Source organism: Aethalodelphis obliquidens, unplaced genomic scaffold (genome assembly GCF_003676395.1).
Source record: "Aethalodelphis obliquidens isolate GAN/ISIS:26980383/991018 unplaced genomic scaffold, ASM367639v1 scaffold12, whole genome shotgun sequence".
In the NCBI taxonomy this organism is placed as follows: Eukaryota; Metazoa; Chordata; class Mammalia; order Artiodactyla; family Delphinidae; genus Aethalodelphis; species Aethalodelphis obliquidens.
The window spans coordinates 21,360,826-21,386,487 of record NW_020837956.1 but is presented as its reverse complement, the minus strand read 5'-3'; the positions used below and the strand labels follow the sequence as shown (position 1 = coordinate 21,386,487).

Here is a 25,662-nt window from a genome sequence, read left to right as displayed (position 1 = left end):
AATTAAAAATAGAGCTACCATATGAACCAGCAATCCCACTTCTGAGTATATACCCCAGGGAAATGAAACTGTTACCTCCAAGAGATAGCTGTACTTCCATGTTCATGCCAGCAATATTCACAATAGTCAAGGTATTGAAACAACATAAATGTCCACTGAGGCATGAATGGATCAAGAAAATGTGGTAAAAAAATACAATGGAATATTATTCAGCCTTAAAAAATAAGTAAATCCTATCACTTGCAACAACATGGATGAAACTAGAGGGAATTATGGTAAGTGAAATAAGCCAGAAAGAGAAAGACAAATACTGCATGGTATCACTTATTTGTAGAATCTTAGAAAAAAAAAAAAAACCCACTTTTTAAAAAGGTCAAACTCATAGAAACAGAGAGTAGGAACGTGGTTGCTAGGAGCTGACAGTGGGAGAAATAGGTAGAAGTTGGTAAAATTCTACAAACTTTCAGTTACAAGATGAATACAGCCTGAGGATCTACTGTATAACATGGTGACTATAGTTGATAACACTATACTTGTATAATTGAAATTTGCTAAGAGAGTAGAACTTAAATGTTCTCAAACACACACCAAAAAAGGTGAATATGTGAGGTGATGGATGTGTTAATTAACTTGATGGGGGGAATCCTTTCACAATGCATAAGTGTTTCAAATCATCTCGTAATTCATGTCTTACCATTTTATAAATTATACCTCAATAAATCTGAAAAACAAAACAAAAAACTATTTCCTCATCTGTAAAATTAAGGCGTTTGACTAGAAGGAAGACTCTACGGTTCCCTTTCTTTTCTGATATTCTGTGACTCGATTTTTCTGGCTTTGAAGAGGATATGGATTAGGATTGACCTACCATGAAAATACGTGGTGGCTCATCAGCTTCTAATGGGAACTGGAGTGGGTCTAGAGGAGAGGCATGGACATACCCTCTGTGTTCCGTTTCCATGGAGTTTGGTTCTGGAATGCCGTGTCTGTTAGGAAGGTGAAGCATATTTCCTGTAGGCAGTTTCTTATGCTTCCTAAGCTCTCTGGGGAAGATGCAGCATGACAAAGCTGAAAGCTTGTAGCCTTAAAAAGGAAGAGACCTGGATGCTGGTTCTGAACCAGGCGTGTGAGTCAGCAATTCACTCATCCTCCTTGGGTCTCCATTTGCTCATCTCTAACGGACAGAATGCCCACCCTGCCACCCATACAAGACTGTTGAGAAAGGCCTCCCCAAAACATTAAGTGCTAAACAGATGTGTCATATTGTTAGCAGAATCCTGTCAAATGGCCGGTAGGACACTAGCGAATGTGTGGGGCAAATAGTCCATAGTTTGAAGGCACAAAGGACTCCTAAAAGATTTGTACATTCTGGAAAATTAAGATGAAAGCTGGACTTTGTGAGTCTGTCTGGTAGGAGGCAATGTGGCATAGCTGTCGATTCAGTAGAACTGGAGGATCATAATTCCAGCGTTGCCATTTACTAGCTGGGTGACTGCGTGCACACCACTTCACCTTTCTTTCTTTCTTTTTTTTTTTTTTTTTAGTATTTATTTATTTAGGCTCCACCAGGTCTTAGTTGCAGCACGTGGGATCTTTAGTTGTGGCATGCGAACTCTTAGTTGCAGCGTGCATGTGGGATCTAATTCCCTGACCAGGGAATCGAACCTGGGCCCCCTGCATTGGGAGCGCAGAGTCTTAGCCACTAGACCACCAGGGAAGTCCCCACTTCACCTTTCTTGAGTCTCAGTTTTCTTATCTATAAAATGGATATAATCTTTGGCCCTGCCTATTTCCCAAAGTCATCACTGGGTCAAATAAAATCATTGTTTCTAAAAATGTGGTCCACTATAAAGCCCGTCACACACTGGGCATCAGTCCTCCTGGGAGTGTCCGGCACTTAGCAGGGACTCCTAGTAATTAACCCGGCTGAGCCAGTGAGGCACATGCAGCCTATAGCACCAGCTCCAGCATCAGAGTAGGTGAAAGAGACAGACACTACATGAGACGATTTGTGGGCAACTACAAGTCTCCATCTGCCTCCAAAACTCTCCCCTCCTCCCTAGCCTAGAACCCTTCCCATTAGGATCACTCCCATGGAGCACGTTCAGTTGAGAGAGAGCTCAGAGCCCAAGGGTATCCAGGCAAACGGCAAGTAGGGACTAGAATCCACCCTCAATTCCACCTGGCAGGGCCTGTGCCTGCCCACAGGGAGGGGCGCTTTCCTCTAATTCTCACGGGCGGCCTGCCATATGGACCAGCACATCCCTCACCTGGAAGTTAGGAAACAAGTGATCAGGGTTTAAATGAACAAAATGTTCCCTGAAATGTGAGAGTCACTCTTCTACTGCCTCCCATCAGTAAACAGAACTCTGGAGAAATAAAACGCCAACCAGTAAATTCCGTGTGTGTGTGTGTGTGTGTGTGTGTGTGTGTGTGTGTGTAAACCTTAGTCCTCAAGGGTGTGGCAGGAGAGGGTAGCATGATGGGACCCACCCAGGAAGCCCAGTGTAGGCCCTGGGAGCTGCGAGACGCGGGCCAATGCTGGATGAGCTGCAGAGCACCATGGCACCCATCTGGGTTCCAGGGGAAGAGTTAATGGAGGGTACTTTGACCAACACAAACTTGGCTGGCCTCAGAGCCTCATGCAAGATCGGTCCTTCCAGCTTAGGCTGTAGGGTACCTACAGTGTGTGATATCACGTGAGGGGTCTCACCCCTCTGACCGCTCGGATGAGCCCTTAGCCTTCCACCAAAGTGCTTACTAGAGCACTTCCACCCCCTCTTCATTTTGGCAACACGGTCAGACCCTGAGCACTGCTAGGTGGCTTCAAGTCAACAAGAGTAAGCAGTCGAGGCCACTCCGAGCTCAACTCATCCACATGGACTCTGGTGACTCCCGTGCCCCTCTCTTCTCTCCAGATGAGACACCTTATTGCCTGAGCCTTGCAAATCCTCCAGGGAGTTCTGGGAACCGGACTCTGCGCAAGACAGTAAACAGAGACCGTGGATCGTGCCGTCACGGGAAGGGAAGGAGGTTTTCCTTCAGGGAGCGCAGCATAATAGCCCAGGACGTAGCTCCCTATCAACCGTGGCAGTGCAGCCGCGCAGCCACGGGCATGCTCACCTCACAGCAAGAGGGGGGTCTGGAGCCAGGCGTCTCCACCAGCTTTCTAGAAAAACAGAAGGGCCACAGAAAAGGGCTTTCCTTCCGGTGGAATGAAGGCTCTAACCTAACCCTTCCCCTTGGAGTCCATCCCCTCACTTTGGAGTCTGAGAAACTCATCTGTGGAGAGAAGGAAAAGGAAGAAGACGCATCTAGGGCAAATCGCACATCCTCCCCTGAACCTCTGGTTTTGAGGAATGGGGAACAAAGGGCTACTTATTATCAAAGGCCTTGCTGGTGTGGATGACGGCCTAGACATAAACCCTTCAAGGCGTTTTCAAAGTTTCCTTCAGTTTTGATGCAAAACTAATCTGAAGGCCAAAGAGTCACCTTTTTTCAAGAACGGATATTATGTTAATACAATAATGCAGCTGATTCTTCTTGCCCTCATTTACAGCCCATTCACATTTCTCATACTGTTGTCCGTGTCTTTCATATGTTTGAACATCCACAGAGCATTAGGAAAAGCACTCAGCCATGCCCTCCCAGTCATCTCAGTGAGTGATGTGTTCTCTGTCTTTTTCACCAGGATTCCCCTTGGGGCTCTCATAACAGATCACTATGAAGCAGGCCACCCCTAACATCTGCAAGGCCCAGCACAAGAGTACAGATAGAGCCCCATTTATGTGGGGTCTAATATTTAAAGGTTATAGATCAAGCTAACAAATAAAGAAAATGTTATACCATCCTATCCTAATAAATACATATTCCTAATGACTTAGAAGGCCAGTTTCAAATTTAGAGCTCTCACCCTCCAAATTTAGAGCTCTCACCCTCCTCAGAATTCTGCTGCACAGGGAGAGCCTGCCCCAATGCTTGGGCCTGGGCTCATGGACTTTTCTTCCCATCCGCCACCGCCTGCCCATATCCCAGCCCATATCCCCGAGCTCCCGCTACACACCCCACTAAGAGCCTCCCGTTTGCCACCCTTTGTACGGACTGGCCCTACTGGCTGTGACCTCTGCCTTTCGTACGATGAACCTGGAAAAGAGGCCTGAAGAAGGCTGGAAACAGGCTTGGGATCATTCAGGCAGGGAATTCAAGGTACCATAGAGAGTCTCTAGGTATGCAGAGAATATTCTAGAATTCTCTAGGTACCCAGAGAATGTTCTAGAGGAGGTACGTGGGCTCCAGGTAGTCACATCTCCTTGGCCCTGCAGATTCCTTACCCATAGAGAGAGGCATAGCTGAAGGAGGTTCATAGTGGGGGTCCTGTAAAGCCCAGGGTCCAGAGTAAGAGAGGGCATCTAAGGGCATTATTATTAGGTAGAATCTGAATCCAGGAACTCAGTGCTCACCCAGATCATTCCCCATGACTTTGGGCAATCCACTTCAACTCTCTGGGCAAACTTCTTCATTTATAAAATGTGGGGTTTGAGCCAAGAAATTTTAAGTGCCTTTACGGAACTGAAATCCAACGCTTCCACTCCAAATCAAATTCCAATAACACACATGGAGTACCTGCCATGGGCCAGGCACCATGATGAGTGCTTTTGCATGCACGGTCTTATTTAATCCATGATTCCCTCGCTGCACACTCACTTCCCAGCCAGACAAGTTTATGGAGCTGTGCTCAGGCTGGACATCCCAAAGACATCCAGGGATGGACACTAAAGATGCTACAATGCTAAGAGCATCCAGGAGCGAACATCCGTTATCCAAACAAACCCACAGTCCACCTACAGCGGCAACCGTGGGGGGCTGGCAGGGAGGTGGGCACTATGAAACAGACCCGGGGGGAATGGGTGCCTCCTGCCTAGCCTTTGGGTGAGGAGGGAGCTGTTTAGGGCTGCAGTGCACACACTATTTCATACCCACAAAAAGCAATAAAGCTCCAGGGTCATTCTCTTTGCTCTTAAAGGGACAGGTCTGGGCCAGGCAAAGAGAACAGTAGTGGGAGAAGGGAAGCTAAAATCGAAGGAGGCATTAAGGTCAATTCCACGATTCTTGTGCTAAGACTTGAGGCGGGTCTGCGGGTTTTTGGGAACACGGCTTCCCATCCTTTTTCTGTTTCCCTAAGATTCTCTAGAGCTTCACAGCCCCCAGTTGGTGAAAACATCTCTCCTAAAGGCCCCCGTTCTTGAGGTCAAGTTGACTCATGTACCTCTTTGCCTTGGTTAGCTGGCCCTCCTCAGGTCACAACTTACTATTTGACCTTGAGGGAGTATCTTCATTCTCTAGGCCTCAGTGCTCTTAACTGTAAAGTGAGCCTTCTGAGGTCTACAAGAGATAACACCTGTTACGTGCCTGGCACAGGATAAGCAGTCAGCAATTGCTAGATATGAGTATCATTGTGCTTTCCAGTGGGAGAGCAAGAAAAAGGGAGAAGCCAATTTGGAGCTAGATCAGCCCTGCTGTCCTCCCTAAAGGACAATGTGCCCCTTCTTCCCTGAGGACATCGGTCTTTGACCTGTCACAGTCAGGTACAGGACAGCCTGTAGTCACACTGCAGAGTTGATCAGCCAACCACACCGCACCCCCGGGCCTCATCAAATAAAATATTGATGGAGTGTATAATGTCTTCCGAACACAATACACCACTTCTCAAACATGAGCCTGACCTTCTCTGACCCCAGAGGAGGGTGAGGGCTTCCACATCCCTTGAGTGGCTGCACATCTAGTAAATCTTGCTCTGGTCAGGGGCAAACATCACAGGGCGTGCCATCCTTTTCATGGCAGGATGAAAGCTCCCACTGCCTGCTTTTAGGTTTTTCCTTCTAAGCCAGTTCCTCAAGAAGGGAAAGGATGGAGATGGAAACAAATGTTGGAAGCACATCTTCTGTGCCAAGCGTTGGACAGAGGGCTGTGCATGCATGATCCGATTTAATCCCAACAGGAGCCCAATAACATGGGTGGTACTGGCTAGAGTTTGTGGATGAGGGCACTGAGACACAAGGCAATTCATTAGGTAACTCAAGCAAAATCACAACATCTGTCCAGGGTGGAGTTGACATGCAGACCTACGTCTGAAATCAGCGTGCTTCTGCTGACAGTACACAGGAAATGAGAACTGAGAAAGATGGAAAAGCCCCACCACCCAGATAGATCTATTCCTGGGACCACTGCCTGAGCTCAGGCACATTTACCTGTGCTGCCTTTCTCAAAGGCTAATCACAGAATGAAGCAGAGTCAAAACTGTAGTTCTACAACCTAGTGCTCACCAGTGGGGAGAAGGAAGTGGGGAGGCACATCACAGGGGTGGAAGAGTAAGAGGTACCAACTATTAGGTATAAAATAAACTGCAGGGAGTTCCCTGGCGGTCCAGTGGTTAAGACTCTGTGTTTCCACTGCAGGGGGCACGGGTTCAATCCCTGGTTGGGGAACTGAGATCCCACATGCTGTGCGGTGCGGCCAAAAATAAATAAATAAAATAAACTACAAGGATATATTGTACAACATGGGGAATACAGCCAATATCTTATGATAACTATAACCTTTAAAAATTGTGAATCACCGGACTTCCCTGGTGACGCAGTGGTTAAGAATCCGCCTGCCAATGCAGGGGACACGAGCTCGAGCCCTGGTCCCATAAGATCCCACATGCCGCGGAGCAACTAAGCCCGTGTACCACAACTACTGAGCCCGTGTGCCACAACTACTGAAGCCCACGCTTAGAGCCAGTGCTCCGCAACAACAGAAGCCACCGCAACGAGAAGCCCGCACACCGCAAGAAAGAGTAGCCCCCCTTCACCGCTACTAGAGAAAGCCCGTGCACAGCAATGAAGACCCAAAGCAGCCAAAAATAAATTTAAAAAAAAAATAAATTTTTTTTAAAAAGGAAAAGTACGTTCCTTTAAAAACAAAATTGTGACTTACTATATTGCACACCTGTAACTTAATGTAATATTGTGCAGCAACTATACTTCAATTAAAAAAATAAACAAACAATTCTAAGTTCTATGGGCCACTGCCAAGCAAATCCCGACCAGCTCACATCTCCTGACCCTCTGAACCAAACCTTGTTTTCAGATTCTTTGTAAATAAAGTTGCATCTATTCCTTCAGAATCCCCAATAATAATAGATATTTATCGAATGTCCCTGTGACTGGGCCCTGCACTACGTCGGGGCAGGATGGGACAAAGGTGTGGCACATCCATTTCTTAGCATAGCTTAAATCAGTATTTGCCCTCAAGTTATTTGTAATCTACTTATAAGTCACAAGGGTCATCCTAATAATCAATGGTATTTATAAAATGCATGAGAATTCAGAAATCAACTTCATATTAGGGCACCACCAAAGGAAGACCATATGTCTCCTGGGATCTTCATGACAACCCGGTGAGGTCAGTAGGGACTATTTTGAGAAAACTTGGTCGCAAAGTGTTCAATGACTGTCCCAGAGTCACAGAGCTAGTTACTGCTGAGCCACGACTGGAACCCAGGTCTGTCTTATAAATGATACGAACTGCCATTGTAGAGCGAGCCATTTTATAGATTACAAACAAACAAACAAAAACAAACAAACAGGGACTTCCCTGGTGGCGCAGTGGATAAGACTCCACGCTCCCAGTGCAGGAGGCCCACGTTCGATCCCTGGTCGGGGAACTAGATCCCACATGCATGCCGCAACTAAGCGTTTGCATGCCACAACTAAGGAGCCAGCCTGACACAGCTAAGACTCGACACAGCCAAACAGATAAATAAATAAACAAAACAAAATAAAACAAAAACTGGGGCAAAACAGAGAGAAGTAAAGTGGAATGGCTTGCCTCAGCTCACACAGCTAGCCGGGATCTGAACCTAAGCAGTCTGGCTCCAGAGTCTGGTACTTAACCATTGTACCTTCCTCTGTAACAACTTAATTTCTACACCACATTCCCCAACCACTGGGGAAGCAGGAAGCTAAGTTCTGTGATTTTGTGATTCTTCTTCCCTTTTCTCTGAAATGTGTTCAAGTTCCAGTGGCGGGGGTGGGGTGAGGGTGGGATTTGCAAAATGCCAAAGGGGCATCTCATCCAGAGGTGGTCCGGGCTTCACTGACCCATCTGGGCCTCAGTAATCATGTCCCACGTGGGTGGCCCTCACTGTCCCCTGTTCCTGTCCTCCAGCGGGGTGCCATGCTCAGGGCAGGGGACTCACTCCCCTACTGTGTGCCACACTGGCCCTAGGAAGTTCTGTGAGGCTGGCCAAGGCCTGACAGGCCACGGTTTACCATGCGGCCAATGCCTCTGTGGTCTGGCTACCTCCCCAGGGCTCCACTGCAGGAAGCTGACAGCCTCTCAGCCCCTCTCTTGCCCCCCAGTTTCAGTTCTCTTGTGTTTCTCCCAAACTTTCTGTCTACGCCCATAGTCCCCTCTGGTCTCCTAAAGATAAATTTATGGGGCCCCAAAGATGGGAAAATGCCTTTGTTTCTTCCTCTGCCCTGTCACATCCCTCCCCTGAGGTGACAGGTTTAGAAAGGCCTGGCTGCTTGTGGCGGAGGGTCGGTTATGGCAGGGAAGCGAAATACTTGGGGAGAAAGAAAACAAGAAACTTTGATTAGGACAATAACAGATAACTATCTACATACATATTGAGGGGGATTTGAGAGCGGAGTTAGTAAGGCTTCACAGAATACCTGTATTCGAGGGAGATCGTACAACAAGTAAACACTGATCAACCAAGAGGAGAGAAAAGGCAAGTATTTCTACCCAGCCAGCCCAGGGATAATTACCCCACCCTTCACAACGCCAGAGAAACTGAGGGGAGAAGACTGCGAGCTGTTTCCTTCCTGCTTGAATTAGAGTAAAGGTGAGACAATTAACTCCATTCATTCTTGAGCACCTGTTATGTGCCTGGTACGGGTACCTGGTACCAGCACCTGGTACTGGGGATTCAGCTGAGAACAAAACTGACACAGAAGATGTGCAGCAGGTCCAGGGCCGAGGAGAGGCCATGAAGTCCAGCATTCCAGGTGGATGCCACGGCCGCGCGTCCTTAAGAGCCACGGGCTCCCAGGGTGGGGGTGGACACAAGGTCACAGATGACGGCTCTTGGCAGAGGGCTTGCTCACGGTGATCACCCAGCAAAGGCAGCTGCTGTGCCGATTATCATTGTGAGTCTTCCCCAGCCAGGAGCCACATCACTGTTTGGACTCCCGTGGGCATCTCCACTGCAGGCAAAGGAAGCCGGGGAGCCAGGAAATCTACCTCACGTTCCGTGGCCCCAGGGACCTGTGTCTCCCAGCGTTGGAAACACAGCCCCAGACATTAGCTTTGGTACAAGCCCTCCAGGCCCCCAAGCCTAGAGAGAAACCTGCTTCCCAGCACGACTCCCTCATTCCTCCTGGGTGCACTGCCTTTATTTGGCCAAGTCCCGTGGGCAGGGATTTAATTAACTCTTTACATGCCTTTGCAAAACTCAGCATGGGAGAACAATTCCTCCTCTCTCCACGGAAAATGCCGATGCCAAGGGAATGTTTTTATTTGGTTATTATCCTGTCTCCTCTTGATAGAGTGCCAGTTAACCAGGGCAGGGATCTGTCTGAGCACCTCAGGGACTCGACTGAAAAATGCTTGGGGGAGTGGGAAGTGTTTGTTTAGTTGGGTTTGAAGGTTGGCAAGAATGTTGCATGCCTACTACCTGCAAAGCATGGTGTGAGATATACAAAGGTAGAAAAGAAGTAACTCTTTGTTTTCAGGATAGTCCCTGATACAAGAGAGTAAATAAATTGTGGTGAAAAACAGGAACAAGTAATCTGAAAGGAGGGTGACCCCCAAGACCATCAACGGCTCAAAACCCTAAGTTTCGATGCAGAGGTCTGACGGGAAAGGGAAGGGCCAGAGCAGCTATTTGATCCTCCCCCAGCCCCACCCAAAGTGACTGGATAAGGTCAGGCTGTGAGAGAGGATCCCCGCTTATCTGTGACACACCCACCGAGCTGGCCTATGTAACCCGGTCGCCTTATCAGGAGCCCTGTCTCAAACGGCCAGAGGGTCAGCAGAGCAAGGAGGGCAGCAAGGTGGTTCCAGGTCCCCATGTGGAAAATGAAGAAGCTCAGGCTCCCGCCGGAAGTTCCACTAGGCTGTAGAACAGCCTTCTAGATGGTCCCCTTGGCACCAAGTACTCCCTGTATCAACCCATGGCAGGTGGGACTTCCATTCCAAACTCTCTGAAAGCCAGTCTGAATCGTATCTCGGTCGTCTGTTCCCTGCCCTAAACCTCCAGGGGCTGCTTTCTGCTGCCAAGCTCCTCAGCCCAGCATCCTGTTCCCTAACTCCCGTCATCGGACAGCAGGTACCCTTCCAGCGTCACGCCGGTACTCATGCTGGTCGCCCACCTAGAACACTCTCCCCTGGCTTCATCTGTTGAAATCCTGTCCCCTCTCTCTCAGGGCGGCCTCAAATGCCCTTTCCCTCACCGAGGCTTCCCTGTTCCCCCAAAGCCCTGTTCCTGCCAGCCCCCGCAACACACACACTCCTGAAACGACCTTGCATTTCGTACCTGACAGGTGTCACTTGTCACACTTCACCCAGGACGGGCCTCTCTCACTCCATTAACTTGGCAGCTCCCTGAAATCAGTCCCCGTCCTGTCCCCTGTCCCCCTTCACCAGAGTCCCACACAGTAAAGGAGCTCTCTGTGCTTCTATCCCCTCCGCGTTACCCACTGTCCCCGCTCCCCTGCACGAGTCACGCCTGCTCCCTCTCATGAGGGGATGGTCGGGGCCACTAGAAGCCTGCTGGGGAGATCTTTGTTGTCCAGCTTCGGCATTCATTCACATAGAATTAAATTGCTATGAAGTCCTAATGGAACTCTCCCATCTCTCCTTTCCTTGAAACACTTGCTCCAACATTTTTTTTAAAATTTGTATTGGAATATAGTTGATTTACAATGTTGTGTTAGTTTCAGGTGTACAGCAAAGTGAATCAGTTATACATACACATATATCCACTCTTTTTTAGATTCTTTTTCCCATATAGGTCATTGCAGAGTATTGAGTAATTTCCCTGTGCTATACAGTAGGTCCTTATTAGTTATCTATTTTATATACACTAGTGTGGGTATGTCAGTCTCAATCTCCCAATTTATCCCTGCCCACCCCCAGTAACCATAAGTTTGTTTTCTACATCTGTGACTCTATTTCTGTTTTGTACATAAGTTCATCTGTATCTTTTTTTTTTTTAGATTCCACATTTAAGCGATATCATATGGTATTTGTTTTTCTCTGCCTGACTTAACTTCACTTAGTATGATAATCTCTAGGTCCATCCATGTTGCTGCAAATGGCAATATTTCGTTCTTTTTATGGCTAATATTCCATTGTGTATATGTACCAAAAGAGAATTGACTAGAGAGCCTCCGTGCACATTCCTTCGACCCTGACTTTTTACTCAGAACTTTCCAGAGGAAAGAGGCCCACTCCTGAACTGAGGAAGCTTCGCCTTGCCTGGCTTTTCTTGCGAGGCACTGCCTCCGGTTCTCGTCCTACCTCTCTGATTATTCTGACTTCTGTTTCTCCAGCCCCTCAGTCCCATTGGTCCCCAGCCCTCTTCCCTCCTTGATGGTCCCTCCCTCAGAGGATGGGCCCACTGCTATAGCTCCTGCTACCTCTTCAAAGTTGTTGACCTGAAAACTCCAGTCCTCAGGTTCCTATCTCCCAACAGCCCTCTGGGCACTGGTGCTTGTACAACACATGCAGTTAGGATTTGCAAATTTAAATCCCCAAGTGCAAACTTTGTCCTCCTCCTGGACTTCCCTGTTTCTGCCAACACCACCATCCAGTGCAAGTGGGGCCTTCAAAACCCCACTCTGGCCCCGAAATGTTCAGACTCATTCTCAGAAATGGGCACTCTCAGAATTCATTCCTGAACTGCCCTTTCCCCCACCCGTGCCTGTTTCCCCCGGCCTTGCTGCTGCCGCCCATCCCTCTTTTTCAGGCTGCCCCTCCGGCACCAGGCACAGATGGACCTTCCCTGGCTGTGAAACTTCTTGCTGTTTCCCAGCCTCAGACTTGGGTTCCCTCCTTTACCAAGATGGAGTAACAGACCCCGCCCCCCCCCCTCCAGCCAGGTCCTGTGTCCACACGTTCTCTGCTCATGGCAGCCCCCAGGTACCCGGCTCGTGTACCTTTCAGACAGATGCCATCAGTTGTCCAGGCTAGAACGCCCAGAATCGGCTTTAACTCCTTGTCCTTCAGTGCCCAGATCCACCCACTCTTCTGGTATAATGACTCTGGAACCTCTCTCTTTAGTTCCTTTACCCTTGTTTGTCATCATCCTCAAACATACCGATTACTCACTCCCTCCACAGGCTCCCCTGAACTGTGGTCCCACTTCCATTCCAGTGCCGAGCACTTGGCCATGAGTCTGTCTCCTACCACACTATGAGCCTGGAGTTGGGGCTCATCAAGCCTGTACCCCTAGTGTTGAGCAAGGGGTACCCCTGTACCCCTCTTTATATCATAGGCGCTCAATAAATGAAGAACTGAATGAGTGCCTGCCTGCCAAGTGCAAAATCTGATGTGAAGTGCTAGGTGGACCCTGAACTTGCCCCTTGGGAACAGTTGGATATGGACGTACAAGATGGATAACGGCAGCAGGACACCAAGGGAGAGGTCCAGACTGAGTGCTGCAAGACTTCTAAGAAAGAAGAGGTGACCAGAGGCTGGAGCTTCAAAGGCATCCAGTAAAACAGGCAGACTTAGATAAGTAGAAAGAGTGTGAGGTTAATGCAGGGAAGAGAAGGGGAACAGAGAGGAGGGTTCAAGAGGCAAGATGGTTCTTGGCTTATAAGAGGCAGTAAGTAGCCCTGTTTGGGGAGGCCAGGCTGGAAAAATGGGCTGGAGGCCAATTGCAGGGTCAGAAAAATACCAGGCTAATGGCAATAATTTAGCTAACTTTTATTGAGCACCTACTAGATACCAGACACTAATCTATGTTTCATTTGTGAATTATCTTGCTTATTCCTTACAAACTTCTGAGGTAATTACTGTGATTACAGCCACTTTATAGATGAGGAAACTAAGGCACAGGATGGTTATATTACTTGTCCAGGGCCACACAGTGATCAAGTGGTAGAGCAGGGCTCAAACCCAGAAAGTTTGATGCCAGGTCTCACACTCCTATCCACTATCCGCAGCAGCCTCTCAGGCTAAGGCTTGGCCTTTATCCTGAAGGAAGCAAGGAGATATTAAGAGTGGGGGGTGGGGGACAGGGAGAGGAGAGGGAGAAGAGTGTCATGAAACCACCGGGGCTTGGGGAATATTCATCTATGAGCACTCTTTAAGGTGGATCGGAAATGGAAAACCTGAAGTCTGCAGGGTTAATTCAGAGGAAAGGGACAAAACAGTGCTCTGGGTTTGAACTCCATATCAATACTTATTAGGCACCTTGGTCCTTTCTTGGGGACTCAAGTTTTCCCATCTGTAAATTGATAGGAAGGACAGGGGTCCCTTCCGGCTCTGAGGTTCTATGGTTTTATGAGGATTTTGTGATATGAGGAGATGGCTGCCTGAATTCATCCATGGCATAGAATCAGCCAGGCCTCAGCTCCAGCCCCACACTCTTTATGGAGCCTTCCTGATACAGCCTCTGACTCGCGTGCCCTTGTTGTCAGCACCACACACTGGTCACTTGACGTGAACAGCCTCAAACCATTAGGGGACTCTGAGGGTTGTCCTCAACTGAACCCACAGCTCTTGGAGGTCAGCACAGGCTCATCTTATACTTCCCTGGGCTCTTCTCTCAGCATCTGACTCTGTGCACAAACACCACAGATCTTAAAGATATCCTGGGGCTTCCCTGGTGGTGCAGTGGTTGAGGGTCCGCCTGCCAATGCAGGGGACACGGGTTCGTGCCCCGGTCCAGAAAGATCCCACATGCCACAGAGCGGCTGGGCCCGTGAGCCAGGGCCACTGAGCCTGCGTGTCCGGAGCCTGTGCTCCGCAACGGGAGAGGTCACAACAGTGAGAGGCCCGCGTACCACAAAAAAAAAAAAAAAAGAAAAGAAAAGAAAAAGATATCCTGAATTTTGAATAACCCCCAGCTGTGCAGGCCCAAGGTTCCCTTGCCTGTGTTTTTAGGGCATCATTTACGTCATGCATCAGGTAACCGGGACATATTCCTATGACAGAGTTCCCACCTGTGCTGGCGTTGTACCCTTGTCATAGGCCCCTTCCTTGCATTCAAGGCACCGCACTGCTACTTCCTGGCTGAGTGATCCTTATTCTTTTTAGTGTCCCTTATCTGTAAAATCAGATTAGACATACCTACTTCCTAATGTGACTGTGAGGATTAAATCAGACAGTATGTATTGATGCGTGTTGATGCATTTTACGAAATGCTATCTAACTATAAAGTAATGTACAATAAATCCTACAAGGCACTGAACTAGGTTTAAGTTCTGACTCCAAAGTGAACTAGCCATTTAATTTCTAGTCTCTTCCATCCTCATGTGCACGATCTCCCTTTAAAACCCCTGTGGTCATCTTGACCTGCCTATTCTCACCCCTCCCCACTCCCAGGTGCTGGCGATCAATTTCCTTCTCCGCCTTCAAGGCCTGGATTAAAACCCTAATGCCCACTCAAGTCAGAATTGATTCTCTCTTTTTCTGGGCCATCAGTTTAGGTAATTTACACTCTCCTGCAACTGGCTTCATCCTGATTATATATCCATCTTCCTCTCTAGACCAAGGGTCAGCAAACTCTTTTTATAAAGATCGAGATGATAAATATTTTGGACTTTGTAGGTTGTATGGTTGCAACAACCTGATTCCTCTACTGTAGCATGAAAGCAGTCATAGACACTGTGTAACTGAATGGACTTGGCTGTGTTCTAATTAAGCTTTGTTCACAAAAACAGGCACTAGACCAGAACTGGCCCAAGGGCCATACTTTGGTCACCCTGTTCTAGACTGTCAGTTCCCTAAAGTACTGACAAGCTTTTTATTCTTCTCTGTGGCTTCCCGTGTAGCCTCAAGGCCAAGCACAGAGTTCAGCCCCCAGAGGTCTCAAATAATTTATAAATTAATAAATAGCAGTAATAATAAGAGTGTCCTTTTACTGAAGCCTTATCAGGTGCCAAATACCTGGAACTCTGTAACAAAGGTATTTATTATTTCATGTTACAGATGAGGAAAATGAGAGATTAAGGACTTTGCCTGCAGAGCTGGTAAGTAGCAGAGTCACACCCAGGTCTGTGCAAATCAAACCCGCCGTGCCGTGCCACGCCACGTGTGTTTGCAAATGTTAACTGGAATGCATTTGAGTGGTGTGGTCGAACCAGGTGTCCTCTAGTTTTCCTGGCAAAGTCAGCAGAAGATTCTTTACGGCCCAGCTCGGCTTCCCATGCAGTCACAGGCTGCCCCACCGGGCTGTGGGGAAGCACCACCTGACATGCTCCTCTGTCTCCTCCTCACTTGCCCAGTGCCAGTCCCCACAACTGCTTGGGCACACAGCTCAGCAGCAGGCACCATGAGACTTCTGTGAGCGTGAACAAAGCCTGCCTTGGGGGGCTGGGCCCCTCTGTGCACCAAGAGCCTGCCGCATCCCATCCTCCACATGCTCTCTCAGGAGCCCAGGGTGTGAGAACCATCGCAGTGACCTCCTGGCTGCTGGAGTGGGACCGTCATCCCAGGCTCTTCAAGAGACAAAGGGAATTTATGGGAGAGCAGGAGGTGGGGCTGAGGGCCAGATCTGAGTTTCATTATCTAACTTTCTGTTCCCTAGGCCTGCCTCAAATCCCTTAGAATCCCAGGCCTTAAAAGGACAGAGAGAGAGAGAGAGAGAGAGAGAGGAAGCAGGTCATTTATAAATAAATGGTCCTCCCAGACGTTCCAGGAGTGGGGAACAACGTGAAGAGTCCAGGCTGAAAGCAGGTAGTAGAAGATGGTGCTTGGAAGTACACAACAGAATTTAATCTCTACACTTCTAGGAGCCACTAAAGCATTGGCTCAAGCAACTGAGATTGTGATTTTGGAAAAGTCCCTGAAGCAGTGGTCAGGGTGAGTGGAGGAAACCCGTTAGGAAGCTGCTGTCGTAGGTGAACTGTTCAGAGGCTCTGAAGTAGGGTGACGACACAGTGGGAATGGGGACTGAGCTCCCCTTGTTCTTTGCTAGTACTACCCGTGCACCCCACCTGTTCCTTCTACTTCCTCTCATCTTTCATTCATTCAACAAATATCAGTTGAGCCCTACTATGTGCAGACACTGTGATAAACATGGATACACCTGTTCCATTCTCTCTCTTCCCCATCTTTTCCCTTTCCTTTCCTTCCTTCTTCATGCCTCGCAGTCTCTCTTTCCTTTCACCAGCTCCTTGCTTCCCCGACATCCTCCTTTAGGCTACTTTTCCAACTGGAACTCAGGGGCAGAGGCCCAACCCCCAACTCCTCCCCAGGGGCAGGGGGCTGGGTGGAACCACTGGGTGGAGACCGTGCACAGGGGGCCCTCAGAGCTCAAAGTGAGCAGCAGTGTGGTCTGGAAACCAAACAAATGCATCCAACCCCCCCACCCATCCGGTTTAAACATACACACCGCATACCCTTACCCCATCATAAACCAGAAAAAAGACAGAAATATACCACCCCCTCCAAGGTACGCATCAGTGACCTCACTATCAGTTTAGTGGGGTCCCTAGACTCAGCTGGTATATTAGTTAGGGTCCAACCAAAAAACAGAAAGCACTGAATACTCACAACGAAGGGGATTTAATGCACGGAATTAGTTACACGCGTGACAGAGGAGCTGGTAAATGTATCAGGGGATGATGAGGCAACCCTGAGAGGCTGGAAGCAACCATCACTCCCAAGGACTAGAGGGACGAGGAGAGAGAGACAGGCAGCGTTACCTGAGCCCAGGGGCGAGGGTCACCTGCCAAACGCTGGAATAGTAGCAGACCTATCTGGCCGGTACCAGAGACCCAAAAAGAGTCAGTGCCCAAAATGCCCTAGCTTCCCACCAACACCTCTGACTGGTCAGACCCAGCCAGAAGCCACTGACACGGAGCCTCTAGTGGTCAGCCTCCCTGTGATTCAGAGCAGAGCAAAAGATCCGGAAGCAAATGGGCTCAACTGGTGTGGCTTTGCATTTTCTCTTACCGTGTACCTGTGCCAGGCCTCCAGAAGCCCACCTTGCTTTGCCTTTGATCCACAAGTTTTAGTCCCAGGAATCAAAGAGAAGCCGCTTTCGTCCTGGTGGCTAGGCGTCACTCTGGGCTCCATTTCCCTATACCCTTGCATCTTGCCTACTGGATGTTCAAACTCGCTTGTTTCCATGACATCTTCCTCCCTTCCTTCCTCCCTTCCTTCCTCCTCCCTTCCTTCTTTTCTTCCTTCCTTCCAGTATCCCTCATTCACACATCTGATTATGTGTGGATCACCCTCTATGCATCAGGCACTGTGCTGGGCACTGGCCACATTTTGGAGGATGAGAAATACTCCCTGCCCTCCAGGAGCTCACAGTCTAGTGACAATTCCATATATAACCCTCAGAAGTAAAGGCAGGGGTTGTCACTGCTGCCTGGGGAGTGGTCAGGGAAGGCTCACAGAGGCGCCAATGTTTAAGTTGAATCTTGAAGAACATTTCACAGCTAAGTAAGAAGAAGGAGGGCTTTAACAGCATATTCAAAGATCTGGAGGCAAGAAAGAGTTATAATCCAGGGGGGCAGAGGGTGTGAAGGTGTGACAGACAATGGGTAACATCTAATAGACAGGCAGGGCTCACTGCTGGAGGGCCATGTGGGAATATTTCTCCTGGGAGCTACCACAGGGTTTTAAACAAGAGAGGAAGCTTATCAGAACTGAACTTTAGAAAGATCAATCTGGCTACAGCATGGAGGCGGACTGGGGTGAGACCTGATGCTGGAAGACCAGGGAGGAAACGGGTTTCTGTGCAGGAGTCCAGGCAAGCCAGGCAAGGTGAAAACAGCATCTCTGGGAGAAATCCACAAGGACCTGGTCATAGTCAAGGTCTGATTATTTGAAAAGAAGGACAAGAAAAGAGAAGGAAAGGAAAAAGAAAACCTGCTGGGAGAAAGTCAAGCTTTTCTTCAGTAAATCTTGTCAGGGGCTCGGGTTGCTAAGCTACAGGGGAAATGGAACAGCCCGCTCTAAAAGGAGCTTTGGGGGAGGTGGGTGTAATCAGTCAGGTTGCTCCCTCCTCCAGGCCCGGAGGAGGGGAGGGTGGGTTCTCCAGGAAGGACCCACAGGGTGCAAATGGCAGCAGCACAGCAGCGAGAGGAGGCTTCAGGGCCTTGGCTGTGTCTGAGATACGAGCTGGGTGTGCATCTCATCAGCTACTCACCACGGCTGCTGTGCACAGTGCTCCCAGGCCAGTGAGCACAGGGTGGTTCCACTACGTAGGGTCACAAGCTCCCATCAGTCTTTTAATCTGCTTTTAGGCGATGGAGGTGTAGGTTTTTCTGCATCTCTACTCTTCCAGGTTTGCCCTGTGTAACCAAAGAGGCTTTTTTTTAAAATCAATTTCATCATCCAGTGACTTAACTACTATCACCTGTAGCTTCTTAAACAAAATTCAGAGAGTGGGGGTGGAGAGAGTTGCACCGCAGCAAGAAGGCCATCAGTGGAGGCTCAATTTACTTTCCAGCATCTTAAATTGAGGGATTTGCCCCTGGATCTCAAACTTGAAGCAACAAGGCCTGGGGTCTTATAGGGGGCTCATCATCAGGTCTGGTCACGCTGTTTGTGGCCAGGAGCTCCAGGTGCACATTCCTGGGACTCTTTGCCCTATCCACGCCCAGCACACACCAGCTTTGCCTTTATAATAGTTGCTCGGAGACAAAGTATAATACTCTTCAAGGTCAATCATGTCCCACCTCCCTCCTTCTCTGACATGCAGATCAGAGAACATCCCCCTGGATGTTCTCATCCCCCTGGACCACATCCCCCTGGACCAAGTGCTCCTGGAGGTAACTGTTTAGGGAGCTGAAGCCAGTGTAATCTGCCTCCCAGGATCAGACCCCGAGAAGTGAACACAGTGATGGGGTGCCTGGAAATAGAGAAACCAGAGGAGCAAAAGACAGGAAACTGGGAGTCTGTTGACATGTGGCGGTGGGGATTGGTGACAGATGACGGAATCAAGACCTGACTGAGGAGAGAAAGCCTGGCCAGAAGAGGTGAACTGGATCACAAGGCCTGCAGCTGAAAACCAGCAAGAAGGAAATCAAGGCTGGAGACAGAGAGAGAAGCTTCTGGAGGAGACGACCAGGACAGGGAGGACCTAGACGAAGAAACTGATCATTGTCAGCACTACCTGTTGAGCTCCCACCTGTTGAGCAAAGACTGTGCAGGGCCCACTGGTGGCACGAGGCCAGCTCTTCCCCCAATCCTTGCAAATCTACACTACCCAGGCCCCAGGGGTTTATCTGTGCCTCTCTTTCCCACTTACTACCTAGGGGGCCTTGGGCAACTTACTTAACTTCACAGTGCATCAGTTTCCTCATCTGTAAAATGGGAATCAAATCATCTCTACCTAACAGAGTTGTAAGGATTACATATGTTAATATATGGGGGGTGCCTAGAACAGTGTGTGGCACAAAGTGATTACTCAATAAATGTAAACTATTATAATGTCCATCATTATCGTCATCATCTGCATTTAAGTGTGAAATGAATAGCTTCTAAAACATGGAAGGGGGGGGAACTCTCACCCCTGTTCTGTAACTAGGGGGAAAGAAGGCTGAGAAGGTCAAACACTTTCCGAGGTCACACAACCAATGAGTGCTCAGACCTACTAGAGAATGGACTTGAGGATATGGGGAGGGGGAAGGGTAAGCTGTGACAAAGCGAAAGAGAGGCATGGACTACCAAAGTAAGGTAGATAGCTAGTGGGAAGTAGCCTCATAGCACAGGGAGATCAGCTCGGTGCTTTGTGACCGCCTGGAGGGGTGGGATAGGGAGGGTGGAAGGGAGGGAGATGCAAGAGGGAAGAGATGTGGGAACATATGTATATATATAACTGATTCATTTTGTTGTAAAGCAGAAACTAACACACCATTGTAAAGCAATTATACTCCAATAAAGATGTTAAACTAAACTAAAATAAAATAAAAAAACAAATGAGTGCCGGAGCCAAGATTCAAACTCAGATGTGGCACTCCTACTCTCCAACCTCAACTTCCCCATGTAAAATGAGTAACGCCACTTTGCAGGGGTGTTGTGAGGAAAGTAAAGGCTATCACGGTGAAAAGGACAACACACAGCATTTTGTGTGTCTTGTCACCAACAGTCAAAAAGCATGAGATGGTTCTATATCTCCTTCCCGCCACACGTGGTTCTCTTACTGTTGTTTCCTGGCTCCCTCTCTTTACCCCCTGCCCTAGGAAATCCTTTTGACCTCGATTTCTGAAATACCTTTCTGCCCTTTGCTCACTCTTTGTGCTTATATTTTCTTTCCCTGGAAGTTTCCATCTACTTCCAAGCCTCCAGTCCCTGTTTGCAGTTAGTGCCTGTACCTGGGCCTTTAGCTGGAGAATTAAAATACTGTTTCATTCCAAGGACCAACCCCAAGCAAAACATGGGATTGGGTAGAGCTGGTCTTGGACTTCACTGCTTTTGTATGCACCCCCCTCTTCCCAGCCCCTGGCACCTGAGGTCCTTTGGTTTTCTCTTCCTCTAACCAAAACTGATCTCTGGACAGAATTGGAAATTCCTTCCCACTCAGGTGAAAGTAACAGATAATCACTAATACCTCCAAAGAGCATTTCTATTTTGATGAGAGTGAGAACCTTCTGCCCAAGCACTGAAATCTCCCTACAGAGAATTCCGTTTGGGTGCATCTCCAAAGCATAGGGCCTTCCCTATACCATGCAAGCTGTTGGAACACACCTATGCAGCAGCCAGGCCCATGCGATGTCTCTAGACTGTTTCCTTGCTTTGGGAGCAGGATGTCAGGCCTATGACAGCTCTTATCTTTGTATCTTAAAGAGCTCTGGGAATGTTAATTAATGCAAGACAGAGTCTAAAAAAGCAGACTTGCAGGCGGCAACTTCCAGCTACAACTGCGGTTCCTTTTACGCTTATAAGTCTCCATTAAGAACGAAATTCAAGGTTTCTAAAGACCATGTCAGCCCTTGTTCTAGCAAAGAGGTAATATATGCCTCCAGTGTTTTGGACGTATTTTAGTTCCATTCCTAGCTGATTTCTAAAAAGTATTTCATTGTTATTATTCCATTTGTATCAGGTACCGACATCCGTGTACAGGTTCAAGTTCTAGCTCTGAATCCCAACTTCATGACCCTGGGCAAGTCTTTTCAGCCTTCTATCTCAATTTCCTCATCTATAAAATGAGATAATAGTACCTAACTCTGGAGATTGTTGTGAGCCTTAAATGAGATAATATCTGCAAAGTACCCACCCCAGTGCCTGGTACTTAGAGGCACTCGGTGAAGACAGTTCCTTTCTCTCTTCTTCCCCCACATTCTCACTCCTTTGCTATACAAAATTGTAGAGAAATAAACACAAAGATACATTCAAGGTTCATCCAGCACCATGTGTTCTAAAAGGACCTACATTTGAGTATTAAAAACTTCAGACACACGTTGCTTTTGTTTAAAGACTTTTAATTAGGAGTTTGGGATTAAAATATACACACTACTATATATAAAATAGATAACCAAAAAGGACCTACTATACAGCACAGGTATACAGCATACAAGATATACTCAATATCTTGTAGTAACCTATAATTGAAGAGGCTCTAAAAAAGAATAGATATATGTATATAGGTATAACTGAATCACTTTGCTGTACACCTGAAACTAAAACATTGTAAATCAACTATATTTCGATAAAATTTTTTAAGACTTTTCAAATATTCTCTCTCACCTTTTCTACCCTATCCTAGGAAAGAGAAGAAAGAGTAAAAGATGAACTGAAGAGAAAGTTGTGGAGAGCCGTGTATGCTGATCATTGGGTTAGACACACCAAAATAAACAGATTGCTTTGAACAAAGAGATTATTTACAGTCTACAAAGCAGAATTATGAACCTGGCCCAAGCTGCAATGTATAAGAAAGAAGCCAGCCAAGTGTTCCCTCCTTTGGAAGCGCCGTGACAATTAAACTGTCAGCTGGTGTGGCTGGCATTCATCTCAGGATCACAATAACAGAAATCTTGTCCAGTTCATCATGGCTTTGTTTAACCTACTCTGGGTGCCCTCACCGTGCTAGATCCAGGTAGCTGGAGCAGGTCGGTAACTGCAAATTGCTAACACCTTTTAGATTTGGGATCAGAGCCAGGAGATCAAAAGCAGTGGTAAAAATCCAAGAACGAATGTGAAGTTATACTCAGGAGGCAAAGCAGGATGTTAAGAGACCAGGCCAGAAAACAGAATCGCACACTGTGGATGGGTCCACGATGAGGTGCTGGATAATGGAGCAGTTGGCATCAGCTGATCCAAAAGTGCCAGGCTGGGCCGGGCATACAGCAGGAGCCAAGTGCCAACCCTGGAAAATGAAAGGAGTAGATGGAAGAGGAGTGGGGACCAGGAAATAGCCAAAGCTGAAAACAAGTAGAAGAACAGGTTAAGGTCAGAACGCTGCAATCCCACGGCTAAATCCAAGTGTGAGTGACAGCAAGAACAGATGCTAAGACACAGGCTGAGGGCTGGTGCATTTCCACCGGACCAGGACTGGAACGCTGTGATGGCAGGGATCCCCCAGCCTCGTTCACTGCCTTGTGCTCAGAACCTGGAGCAGAGTTTGGCAAACCCACAATAAGAACAGCATAAATACTGGCCATTGTCAAAACCAGCAGAAGCCAATGAGTGAGCAAGGTGAGGGAAACCGGGGGTTCGACCAAACGGAGGACACAACACCTGAAAGTGGGCTTTTCTCAGTGAGTGTCTCTCCCTGCCTCAAAGCGCTGGTAGCCAACACCTTCAGTGGTACACACCTCAGACCTTCCCCTCACCTTCCTAAGTTCTGCCTTAATTTCCTGTGGTTACCATAAGGAATTATGACAAATTTTGTGGCTTAAAACAGCAGAAATTTATTATCTCACAGTTCTGGAGACCAGAAGTCCAAAATCAGTATCAATGGGCCAAAATCAAAGTGTCAGCAGGACCACACTCCCTCCAGAGGCTCTAGGGGAAAATCTGCTCCTTGCCCCTTCCAGCTTCTGGTGGCTGTTGACACTCCTTGGTTCATGGCTGCATTACTCCAATCTTTGCCTCTGGTTTCACATGGCCTTCTCCTGTGTGTGTGTGTGTGTGTGTGTGTGTGTGTGTGTGTGAGAGAGAGAGAGAGAGAGAGAGAGAGAAAGAGAGAGAGAGAAAGAGAGAGAAATCTCCCTCTGTTTCTCTCTTACAGGTACACTTGCAGAGCCATTACAGTCCACTTAGATAATCCAGGATAATCTCTCCATCTCAAGATCCTTCATTAAATCACATCTGAAAAGAGTCTCTTTTTTTTATATAAGGTAACACTTGCAGGTTCTAGGAATTAGGACCTGAGGTCTTTGGGGAGCCATGATTCCGCCTACACAGGGTTTAAGGCATCAGTGGTTGGGACAGGATTCCAGTTTGCCTTTCCCTGGAGCGATGTGGCAGGGCCAGGAGGGGAGGAGAGCTGTCACCAGGACAGAGGCAAGACAAAGCAGGGCAGAGCAGGGATGTGGGAGAGGCTGGTTGCAGACCACATGGCAACAGGCAGGGTGACAAGAGTGAGGCTGTGGGGCAGAGTGGAGCTCAGCACCAGCAACTGGGCAGGGACATGTTAACGGCCTCCAGGAAAAGGCGTGAGTCACTTGAACTCCTGGCCAGGGGAAGGAAGAGACCAAGAGTCCAAGGTCTAGCTGATTGCATTGCTTGGGTTCAGAGCCTTGGTGAGCCTCAGACCTCAGAGCCTGTGCCCGACCTCCCTAAAGTGGGCCCAGCTGGGCCACAATGAACAGGACCCAATCCCTGTCCTTAGTGAGTTCACATCCTAGTGGGGGAGGCAGGCATAGCTCCCTCTTCACAGGACTGTCTTCCTCTGTGTCTCTTATAAGGACACTTGTCCTTGGATTGAGGACCCACCTGGATAATCGTGATGATCTCATCTCTAAATCCTTAACTTGATTACGTTTGTAGGGACACTTTTTCCAAATAAAGTCACACCCACAGGTTCCAGGATGTGGGCGTGTCTTTTGGAAGCCACCATTCAACCCACTCCACCTCCCCTGTCAAAATTTACCTGTCCCGTGCTTAATTCCTTCAGGTCCCAATGCTGATGTTAAATATTTTCAGCAAAACTGTTAATGATTTAATGTGTTACCTCTCTGTTTTATCAAAGAACTCCTAGAGACTTAATGTCTTTGTCAAGAGACAAAGGCTCTCCAGGAATTTCAGGCTCTCTGAAAAAAGATAGCTTTGGGGAAAGGCTCTTTTATCAGCAGCCCTCCTATCAGATCACAATTTGCTGTGGATTTGCTCCGGTGACCCAACCACTGGAAATCATGGGAGCATTTGAAAACGCTGATTTCACCATTTCATCTCCTGGCTTTCTAAATAACTTTTGCTTCTTTTTATTCCTAATCTTTCCCTTTTAGACCAATTAATAGTAACCCTGCACTGTGCTAAGTAATTTACAAGTACCTTGTTTCATCCTTGGAACATTTCTATGAGATGGGAACTATCTCATACTATGTGTATTTATTAGTGCCACCATTGAAACAGGAGGGAAGGGGGCAGGGCACAATCTTTAAAAGAATGACATAGCCACAGGACATGACAAAGACTGGTTAGAACCAACTAGGTCCAAGATGGTGGAAGATTGACCTCCAGTGGACCTTGAGCCTCATTATAAGCTCCCTGTAATAACATAAGCATAAGCTAAGTGACACACCCACCAGTGCCATGACAGTTCCCAGGCTGGCCATCAAATAGCAAAAAAGTGGGTGGTGGAGCTTCCCTGGTGGCGCAGTGGTTGAGAGTCCGTCTGCCGATGCAGGGGACACGGGTTCGTGCCCCGGTCTGGGAAGATCCCACATGCCGCGGAGCGGCTGGGTCCATGAGCCATGGCCGCTGAGCCTGTGCGTCGGGAGCCTGTGCTACGCAACGGGAGAGGACTCAACAGTGAGAGGCCCGCGTACCGCAAAAAAAAAAAAAAAAAAAAAAAAAGTGGGTGGTGGCCCAATTCCTGGAAATCTCCACCCCTTCCAAAATAGTTGGAATAATCCTCCCACTCATTAGCCTATGAAATTACCCAGCCCATAAAAACTAACCACTCCAGATTTTGGGGCTTCTCACCTCTGAGATGGCCCACACTCTGGAGTGTGCTTCTCTCTAAATAAATCCACTTCTTACATATCGCTTTGTCTCTTGCTGAATTCTTTCTGCAATGAGACATCAAGAACCTGAGCTTTATTAAGTCCTGAGACCAGGTGAGTGATTCTAATTAAAAGACTGTGAATTCAAGCCCCAATCTGGGTTTTGGCCAGGTTTGAGTCCCAGTGCATGGGTTCAAGTCCCAATCTGAGTTGCACAGTTTCACCATGACTGAGAGACCCCCTTCTTTTTAGGAGAATGGAGTCTCAAACTGGCGATATTGAGAGACACAAACGTGCAAAAGGACCAGACAGAATC

At 48.0% G+C, this 25,662-nt stretch overlaps 1 long non-coding RNA gene across 1 annotated transcript in view; it reads right to left on the bottom strand.

The window, feature by feature from the left end:
- The window catches only part of LOC113623901 (uncharacterized), an 88,947-nt gene that overhangs the window by 43,199 nt on the left and 20,086 nt on the right, over positions 1–25,662 (bottom strand). Inside the window, exon 2 of the long non-coding RNA XR_003434118.1 lies at positions 18,383–18,527. This is a non-coding gene — a long non-coding RNA (uncharacterized LOC113623901). The remainder of the gene's footprint in view (positions 1–18,382; positions 18,528–25,662) is intronic.